This window comes from Nematolebias whitei, chromosome 2, assembly GCF_014905685.2.
Source record: "Nematolebias whitei isolate Nwh7 chromosome 2, NemWhi1, whole genome shotgun sequence".
NCBI classification, from domain to species: Eukaryota; Metazoa; Chordata; class Actinopteri; order Cyprinodontiformes; family Rivulidae; genus Nematolebias; species Nematolebias whitei.
In genome coordinates this window covers 11,177,568-11,187,231 of record NC_056499.1, presented here as the reverse complement: position 1 = coordinate 11,187,231, position 9,664 = coordinate 11,177,568, and the positions used below count along the sequence as shown (strand labels likewise).

General features: G+C 36.7%; 1 long non-coding RNA gene across 1 annotated transcript in view; it reads right to left on the bottom strand.

Annotated features, from left to right (window-relative positions):
• Positions 1–9,121: 9,121 nt before the first annotated feature.
• The window catches only part of LOC119428903, an 829-nt gene continuing 286 nt past the window's right edge, over positions 9,122–9,664 (bottom strand). The window contains exons 2-3 of the long non-coding RNA XR_005187725.1: positions 9,554–9,569; positions 9,122–9,149 (exon numbers count right to left, since the gene is read on the bottom strand). This is a non-coding gene — a long non-coding RNA (uncharacterized LOC119428903). The remainder of the gene's footprint in view (positions 9,150–9,553; positions 9,570–9,664) is intronic.

The window sequence follows — 9,664 nt, the reverse complement described above, 5'->3', positions numbered from 1 at the left end:
AGTGCACAAGTTCATAAACTCTTTCTATATGTTTTATCAATCACAACCAAATCTAAAACACTAAGAATCACTAAAGAATGTAGGCCATGCACGCTATTATTGTTAACCCAGAAGATATTAGAAGAAGACACATTTTAAAGATTTAGTGCATGAAAATCTACAAATGCAGAAAAAGAAAGAAGCTGTCTAAGCAGAGAAATACAAGTATTAGTCAAATCCAGCATATGCCAACATGCTTGGCCCTCGGCTGGTAGCATTACTGGTTGTTGTCTGCTTAATTTGCGTCTGAGAGATTATGTGTTCTTGCTTTGAGACCCAAACAAATGCTGTAAACCTCCAAGTGTGCATGTCACTACGAGGGTAAATAAATAAACGGGGGAAAATCCTGACAGCGTATTACAGCATGTGGGTTAAGAAGGAGGAAGTTCAAGTAATCCATTATTTACAGTTTGTTCTGGACTTCAAAATTGACTGCAATGGAAATAAAGTTGTTTCTTTCAGGAAGAGTGTGAGCTAAGCAAGCCATTTTAAATGAAACAACTTTAAAAGCACGTCATGAATTTTGCATGGGGTCAGTTTTTATACTTTGGATTATAGGTTATCTTTTAACTACAGCATGAAGTATTTAAAAAAGTTTAATTTGAAGTGAAACAAGAACAATTTCATGATGATGTTGCAGCTTAAATGCTCAGCCATAGCAAATGCATAAAGGGAACTAAATAAATATGAAAGGAGCAGAAAAAGGGCAACATTCAGTAAAAAGAAGGAAAGCAGAGCAGGAAAAATGTTTCTGATGCTTGAAAGGCTTGCAGCCCTAATAGCGAGAGCAATCTCACATTAAGGGTTGCTTAGAGCTTCAGCAGTTCATTCTTTGAAATTCTCCGTCTTGTATTTGTGGAAACTCCAAAACCTTGAACAAGCATGAAGTAATGTTTGTCTGTATATTTGAAAACACTAAAAATGCTTGAATGCTGATGTAGTAACTTCCATCACTGTGAAACTTATGAATTATGAATAAAAGAAAGTGATGAAACACAAAGTAACTGTCTGCTCTCCTAATTCAAAATCCAAAGCAAAAAAATGATGTAAAGGGAAGGGATGTTGGAAACGGGTGGTCAAGTGTGCCATCTAAAGCAAACATTTACGCCTTGGTTAGCAGAAGCTACAGAAAACACAACTACTGGGAGAGTTTTGCTTAAAAACAGAAGAAATGGCATTTTCTGCAAAAATGCAGAGTAATGAATGAGTTGGCTAAAACTTAAAAAAAAAATGTTGAAACTGAGTTGTTAAAGCAAAAAAGGAACAGAAAACTAGCTGAAAGAAGCAAATACTAACTAAAAATAGCTAAATTTATCTAAAAATCAAACGTAGCAAAGGCTAGCTAAGACTATTAATGCTAGCTACAAGATAAATGTAACAATGAGTAAAATATCTAACCTTTCTGGCAACACAGAAATAATTTAATAAAAAATAAAAATCTGGGAGGTGCAGAAATTTCACCACTTTTGTGAAATTTAAATTCAGTTTCAATTTAGTTATTTTTACATAGCTCCAAGTCCCAAAATAAATCGTCTCAGGGCACTATACAAACAAACAAAAAAATCACATAAATTAAAAAAGCCAGTTAGTAAAGTTCTCTATCTAAGGAAGTCAGCAGATTGTGTTGAATCTTCATTTCATCACCGTCTCCCATCCTGAGCCAGCACAAAGGCAACAGTGGAAAGGAACAACTCCCTTTTAACAGGAAGAAACCTTCAGCAGAACCAGGCTCAGGACAAGTGGCCTTCTTCTTCAACCGGTTAGGTTTGAGAGGACAGGAAGTAAAAAACAAACACATAATGACAGGATGAATTTTCTATAGGAGGAAAGACAAACAACACATGATAAGATAGAGATAATTACAAATACAAACAGGTAAAGTAGAGCAAATAAAGACAGCAGTGAGGAAATGTGGTCATTTTGTCCTCCATCAGTCTATATCAGCATAATTAAGGGATAGCTCAGGAAACCCAAGACAACCATAACTATAGGATGTATCAAAAAGGAAAGACTTGAGTGTAATCTTAAAAGTAAGGAGTAGTAAGGATTCCTTAGAGAACTGTACTAATTGGCTTATTTATGTATGTGAATGTTTCTGTAAAGTGCCTTGAGACAACTGTGTTGTGATTTGGCGCTATATAAATAAACTGAATTGAATTTAATTGACACAGTAGACAAGGTGTCAGTCTCACATACAGAAACTGGAAGTTGGTTCCATAAGAGAGGAGTCTGATAACTGAAAACTCTGCCTTCCATTTTGCTTTTAGAAACTCTAGGAATCCCAAGTAAACCTGCAATCTGTGAGTGAAGTGCTCTATTAGGAATATATGGAATGATGAGATCAGTAATATAAGATGGAGCTAGGTTGTTGAGAAATTTGTAGGTTTCAAGTAAGATTTAAAATTATGTTCTGGATTGGACAGGGAGCCAATGGAGAGACGCTAACACTAGAGAGATATGATATTTCCTATCAACTCTCATTAAGACTCTGGCAGCAGCATTTTGGATTAACAAGATACTTTTTTTAAAGAAGTATCTAGACACCCAGATAACAAACCATTACAATAGTCAGGCTAGATGTGACAAATGCATGAACCAGTTTTTCTGCAACATTTTTAGATTTTTCTAATTTTAGCGATATTACGCAGGTGGAAGAAGGTCGTTTTAGTAACATTTTTTAATGTGGGGGTTAAAAGACATGTCCTGATCAAAAATAACACCAGGGTTTTTAACATTAGAGCTGAAGGACAAATTAATGCCATCCAAGGGGGGCGCAAGACTGAAAAAATAATTCATAAGATGCTTTTTATTTTTGGTCCAAAAACCAAAACCTCAGTCTTGTCTGAGTTTAAAAACAAAACATTACGGGTAATTTAAAAAGAACCTATACTGAACAATTATGTATTAATGCATGTAAGATATTAACTTGCTGATATTTTAATTTGTTGATTTTTTTGTATTTTTATAATTTATCATTAACATTTAACTATTTCACATGAACCATGACTGCATGAACCATGCAACACTTTGTATGCCCGTGGCTTGAGTGATGCTTTTTACGGCTGCCCACAGGTGAGCAGAGGTTGAATTAGGTAAATGCCAACTCTAATTTTCTTTTTCCCAACCCTTTGATAAAGGTGAAGGGAAACTCATTTATTTCATCATGTGCAATCTTTCTGTTGGATTCCAGTGTTTTCCTTCGGCAGGTTCCTATGTGCTGGGCGGTGCCAACGAGCAGCAACTGTGGTCCATTTCCTCCGACAAGCTCCAGGAGACTGTGTAGGTGTTCCTTTCCCTGCTGGGACGTTAGATACCAATCAGTGTTGTTGTCAACCAGTGTTTTCCTGAATGAAATTTGATTATCTTTCTTCCTCCATAGTAGGCTACCTGCTCCCCTGAGACCAAATCCTGGATTACCTGTTTTCTCCTTTGTTCCTCTAAAGACATGCCCTGCCTTGGTACTCCTGTTACCTCTACCTTGACCTCAGACAGTCTTGCTGCTCCTCTGCCACTCACCCTCTTCCTGCCTACATTCAGTTACGGTAATTGAGGAAGCTGAAGTCCTTCAGTGTTTGCAGCAAAATGCTGCATATCTTCTATACGTCTGTTGTAGAGAGCACTATCTCTTCTGCCATCATCTGCTGGGGTCACAGCACCAGAGCAAGTGACTTAAAAAAGATCAACGAGCTCATAAAGAAGACTGGCTCAGTTCTGGGGACTCCTCTAGAATCTTTGGAGATGGTTGTGCAAAATAAAATGAAGAGCATTATAGACAACCCTGAGCACCCTCTTCATCAGACTGTCATAAAACAACAGAGTGTCTTCAGTCAGAGGCTTGTTCAGATCTGCTGTTGTAGGACAGACCGCTACAAGAGATCCTTCCTGTCCACAGCCATCAGCATCTATAACAACTCCTTAATGAAACCATTATGATGACTTACAACAACATTTAATTTCCCTCTGGGATCAATAAAGTATTTATGAATTTAATTAACCGTCACTATTGCCTCAACTCCATCTTGGCTACAAAACCTCCCTGGAGTCCTCCACAATGACATCCTCTCAGTGTCATTGAACCTCAAGAAACCTGCAAGGAAAGATATCTATTCATGTCCTCACCACTGCTGTTAGAAAAGCATACTTGCCCTTCTTTTTCCTTTATTCCAGATCCTCCCAGTGTCACCTGTAAATACACATTACTGTAAAAGAAGCTACTTTTTACTCTGAGTCCTGAGTCTGTTCCCATCAGTTCCTCTGCTCTGGGTATCACAAACACCATTCCGCCTTCATAAAAAAATATTTAAAAAAATAATAAAATAATTAAAACATAAAAAAAGTAATAATGAAAAAAAATAAGCTTATTTGTCTTTACAATAATTTTGCAATTAAACACCTTCATTTGCACCACTATCCCATTCTATGTTTCAGGACCTTAAAGCAGTATAACTTTAGCTCATACTTGAAGTTGACCTTCATAAATATGCATTCTGATCAATGATAATTTAATTTTGTGAATGCCCCATTTTTCAAAACCCAAAGATTTTGTTTCAAATTATAGTTTTTGTACTTTTGACCACGTTACGTAATTTTACCATATTTTAGTTTTAAAAATATGTATTTCTTGAAGTCTCTGGACCAGTGATTGGCATCTGGCAGCCCCCAGGCCATATTTGGCCCTCAAGCTTGCCCCATCTTTCATAAAATGTCTTTAATTATTAATAAACTAAATATTAATTGTGTGAACAAACATCTCAGAAACAGCAGCTGTTTGATTGATCAGAGTACTCCCCCACATCTTGAGATCAGGCCTGGCTCTGATACAAAATCACACATTAAACACCTCAGTGTTCTTTACTGGGGAAATCAACCATCTTTTTTGCTTTAAAAATAGTATTTAATAATTTACCACACAAAAAAAAAAAAAAAAACTTTTTGATCTACCTAAGCCTAAAATAAATGTAAAATTTAAATTACTTATTATTTTATTGCCACTCTTATGACAGTTAAAACAACATTTTATCTTATTATTATGCATCCAAAATAATTTTTTATACAAAATGATGGATGGATGGAAGGATGGATGGATGGATGGTTGGCTGGCTGGATGGATGGATGGATGGATGGATTAAAAATAATTTTGAATTTGATAAAACTCCAGCTAAAACCCTTCAGATTCAGTGGCCAAAAATGAGGCCTTGATTTGGGTCATGCTTATAGTCACTCAGTGGCAGAACATAAAGGTTATTTCATTTTTATTTATTTTTTTACTTATTATTTTTTCTAAACCCCTACCTAGATACATTGCTCAATTTATGTTATTATTTTTTGTTTGTTTGTTTTTACTACCAGCTGCAGTAACCCAATACATTTGCTATGTCCTGCTTTGGATAAGCCAATGGGAGTCAGATGTTCTGAGCCATGAAGCATCCAATTCTGCAGCCTACATGCATGTGGAAGATTTTATATATATATATATATATATATATATATATATATATTCATCTATTTATTTTTTATTTTTTTGCAACATGCAAGCATGTTTTCGCTCTTTACATACAAACTAAATTTTGTTGGACAAGACATGAGGTGAAACTATGCAGCAAGTCCAGCCTTGGATGAGAAGTTTCTTCTAGGGTGAGTGAAAGATCCTCTGATAATTTTTACAGCTTGTTTTAAATATAGACAGATCACCATGTAGTGGTATAATATAAAAATCTAAAGTATATATATAGAGGTAAAAAAAAATAAAAAAAAATTGCTAAGAGGAACACATTATTTTATGATATAAAATAAATGTTGGCGATAAGTATATGGTAGGTTTTGCTATGGATGATTTTCCCTCTAAGGAACACAAAAGTGTATTGGTAGTAATGTTACTGTGAGTATTTGAAACATATCTGGATATTTGAAAAAATTAGAGATTTTTAGGCTTTTTCAGAAAAAAAAAAAAGTTTATTATTTGCACCAAATTAAATAAAACAATAAACACGTGGCTGTTTTTCCCCAATAAGGTCTTCCAAGCATTTAACCACAGACATGTGCAATATACAAACAGGCAGAAAGTATAGTTAAATAATACAATATAAAAAAATAAATCATAAAATATAACTTTTTTTTACTTGATAATGAATATGAGTTGCAACATTTCCCTATGAATACAAATCCTAAGAAATATTTTAATGATTAAAAAAAGTGGGTGCAACTGAAAGATCAATAAAATAAAACTCCACAATGATTGAACAAATTACTCTTTTTTTTTTTTTTGGCAACAGGAACAGTATTCCCTGCTCAAGACACAGTAGTTTATTTTCTCCATATTTGCATGTGATACAATGTGGGATCTACTGAAGGTTACCTAAAACTTGTGATTTCTGTGGCTTAAAATGTCAGCGGAATGCAAAGTCTGCAGTTGTGTCATTATGAATGACTTGAAGTCATTATTGGCTGACAGTAGCAGTCAGTCTTGGAGAGTGGCAGTTGACAGTATCATCCTGTTAGCAAGCACATCTTGCCTCGACTTGGTTTATTAACTTGGAAATTTTGCAGTTTGCCCCAAAATTGGTAATCTACTGGGAAAAAGCTCAAGAGGAGCATAAACAAACTCTGTCAGAACATAGATAAATAAAGTGAATTCAGTGTGCATTCAGGCACCTTTCACATTATGTAATCTTCTGTTGCAACTCAATGATACAATCACATTTCCCTTCATACACCGAGTGCATCAGAATGAGAAAAAAACAAAAACAATGTAAAAAATATGATAAAAGAAACTTAATAGAAAACTTTATCTTTAGTATTCAGATCCTTTACATACAGGATGTCTGCACATCCTTAAAGTCTTAAAGCCGTCCATCCATTACCTTTTACCCACTTCTTCCATTTTGGGTCACGGGGGTCCCCGGTGCCCATGTCTGTCAATCACTGTGCGAGGCGGGTATACCCTGGGCAGGTCGCAAGTACATCACAGGGCCACATAGAGACAAATGAGTCAAACAACCATGCACTCTCTCACTCTCACCTAGATGCAATTTAGAGTTGCCAATCAGCCTAACATGCATGTTTTTGGTCTGTGGGAGGAAACAGGAGAAACCGGAGAAAACCCATCATGTACAGAACGAACATGCAAACTCCACCTAGAAAGGCCACCGGTCGGGATTCCATCTGGCGACCTTCTTGCTGAGAGGCAGCAGCTCGACCAACTGAGCCACCTATCTTAAATTCATCAAGAAATTTGAAAGTTGATCTTAAATACATTATGTGGGGTAGGAAGGATTAACATTCTCTGTTGCCAGGATTGATTTCTGTCGTCTGTAAATATCAGGAAGGAAAAATATGAGAAAGCAAAACTGATTAAAGACATCCAATCCAATGATCGAGGGATTAAACTACTGCTTTCAACCAATAAAGAGAACCAGAGCCACAGTTTTATCTAGTCAGAGCAGGGCGGGTCGTGCTGTCTGATACACCGCAGGTGTGCAAAATGTTCCCAACTCAAAGACAGACTGCAGGTGAGAGCACCAATCAATGTTTCCTGGACAATTTTCAAAGGAGGACACTTCTCTATTTTAACCAAAGGTGTTGACGTAATGAAGTAACAATCTATGTTCTAAACATACTCAATGTGTTCACACTTGACCAATTTACTGCAGCCCGGGGAGATACCAGAACTGATACACCATCACTTATCTCCTCCTGTAATCCACCCCTGACCTCCCCGGGACATTTGTATCTAAAATCTAACTTTGTAAAAATGGTTATGTTCAGAACATCATCATCACCATCATCATCATCATCGTACAGATGTGCGACTTGTGTGAGTGACCAAACTGCAGGTCAGAGAGAAAGAGAGCAGCCGGAGTGTCTCTCAGAGAGATGCTGTGGCTGCTGCTTTAGTTCTTATAATTAAACAGTTACACAAAAAAAAAAAATCTTTTTTTTGTCCCAGATAATTGCAAAGATGTGTCTCTTTTTAACTTTATTTTGTTGTTAGGGTTAGTTTCAGGTGTTTGTATTTCATGACAAATATATGGAAAATATCCACCTCAGACGCAGGAGCAGCAGAAATGGTTATCTCTGGGCTCACAGGAAGGTGAGCTGCCAGGTCCAGCTCAGGTGAAGGATCTGTATACAGGAGACTTTTTAATGTATTAAGACTTTGGGGCTCCACAGATGACTTCCTGGTACTCCAGCAGCTCAAGAATCCCACTCTGGGGAGATGAGAAAAGACAGAAACCCACCCCAAAGAAGGAGCTGGGTATGTGGATCCGATGTAGTCAGGAATGCTCCCCAACAGCTGGATTTTTGGGGGGCTTACTGTTCTCAGATCAGAGTGGACCCTGATCCTCAGAACAAAGCTCTGGTGGCAAGAGCCTGCTGAGTCGTTTACAATTGTTTAGGACATTCTACCAAGGTTGATGGCTGGATGCTACTCTGGATGCATATTCTGCCATGAGATTCAAAAAAATAAGGTGACCAAAGTATATATACAGAGGTGCTGGACATAAAATTAGACTATCATGAAAAAGTTGATTTATTGCAGTAATTCCATTTAAAAAGTGAAATGTGTATATTGTAGTATTTCAAATGCATATGTCTTTTAATGTTGATGATTTTAACAGACAACTGAGGAAAACCCCAAATTCAGTATCTCAGAAAATTAGAATATTACTTAAGACCAATATATATATATGCATATTTTTAAGAGATGTTGGCCAACTGAAAAGTATGAGCATGTACAGCACTCAGTACTTACTGTAGTTGGGGCTCATGTTGTCTGGGTTACTGCAGCAATGTGGCATGGTGTGGAGTCAATCAGTCTGTGGCACTGCTCAGGTGTGATGAGAGCCCAGGTTGCTCTGATAATGGCCTTCAGCTCTTCTGAATTGTTGGGTCTGGCATATTGCATCTTCCTCTTAAGGTTAGGTGAGTTTGCTGGACAATTAAAAACAGCAATACCATGGTCCTTAAACCAGGTACTGGTAGCTTTGGCACTGTGTGCAGGTGCCAAGTCCTGTTGAAAAATGAAATCTGCATCTCCATTATGTTGGTCAGCAGCAGGAAGCATGAAGTGCTCTAAAACTTCCTGGTAAATGGATGCGTTGACATTGGACCTGAGAAAACACAGTGAAAATAAATCAACTTTTTCCATAATATTCTAATTTTATGACCAGCACCTGCATATAGAAAAGAAGGATGAACAAGTCATGAACTCCTGGGAAATGGAGGAATGTGAGTGGAATTTGCTCGGAGGCACACAAAGGAAACACACGAGGAAACCACAACGAGAAATGTCATGCAATGCACTGACAGGGAGAGGAGGACAGAACACACATAAATGCAGAAAAAAAACTGATCAGGGGGAATGAGGAACACCTGGGGAGAGAAACCAGGAACAGGTGTGCTGCATTAACACTGAGGAGAGGACTCAGGGAGAAAAAACAGATCGATAAAATATTTTAAAAGGAAAACACAAATAATAAAAAAAAGAAACTAGTAAGGAAACGCAAATCCTCACATTTTATGGAAGAAATCTGTCAATAAATAAATAAATAAACAAGTTAATAAGGACTTCATGTGTCATATATATATATATATATATATATATATATATATATATATATATATA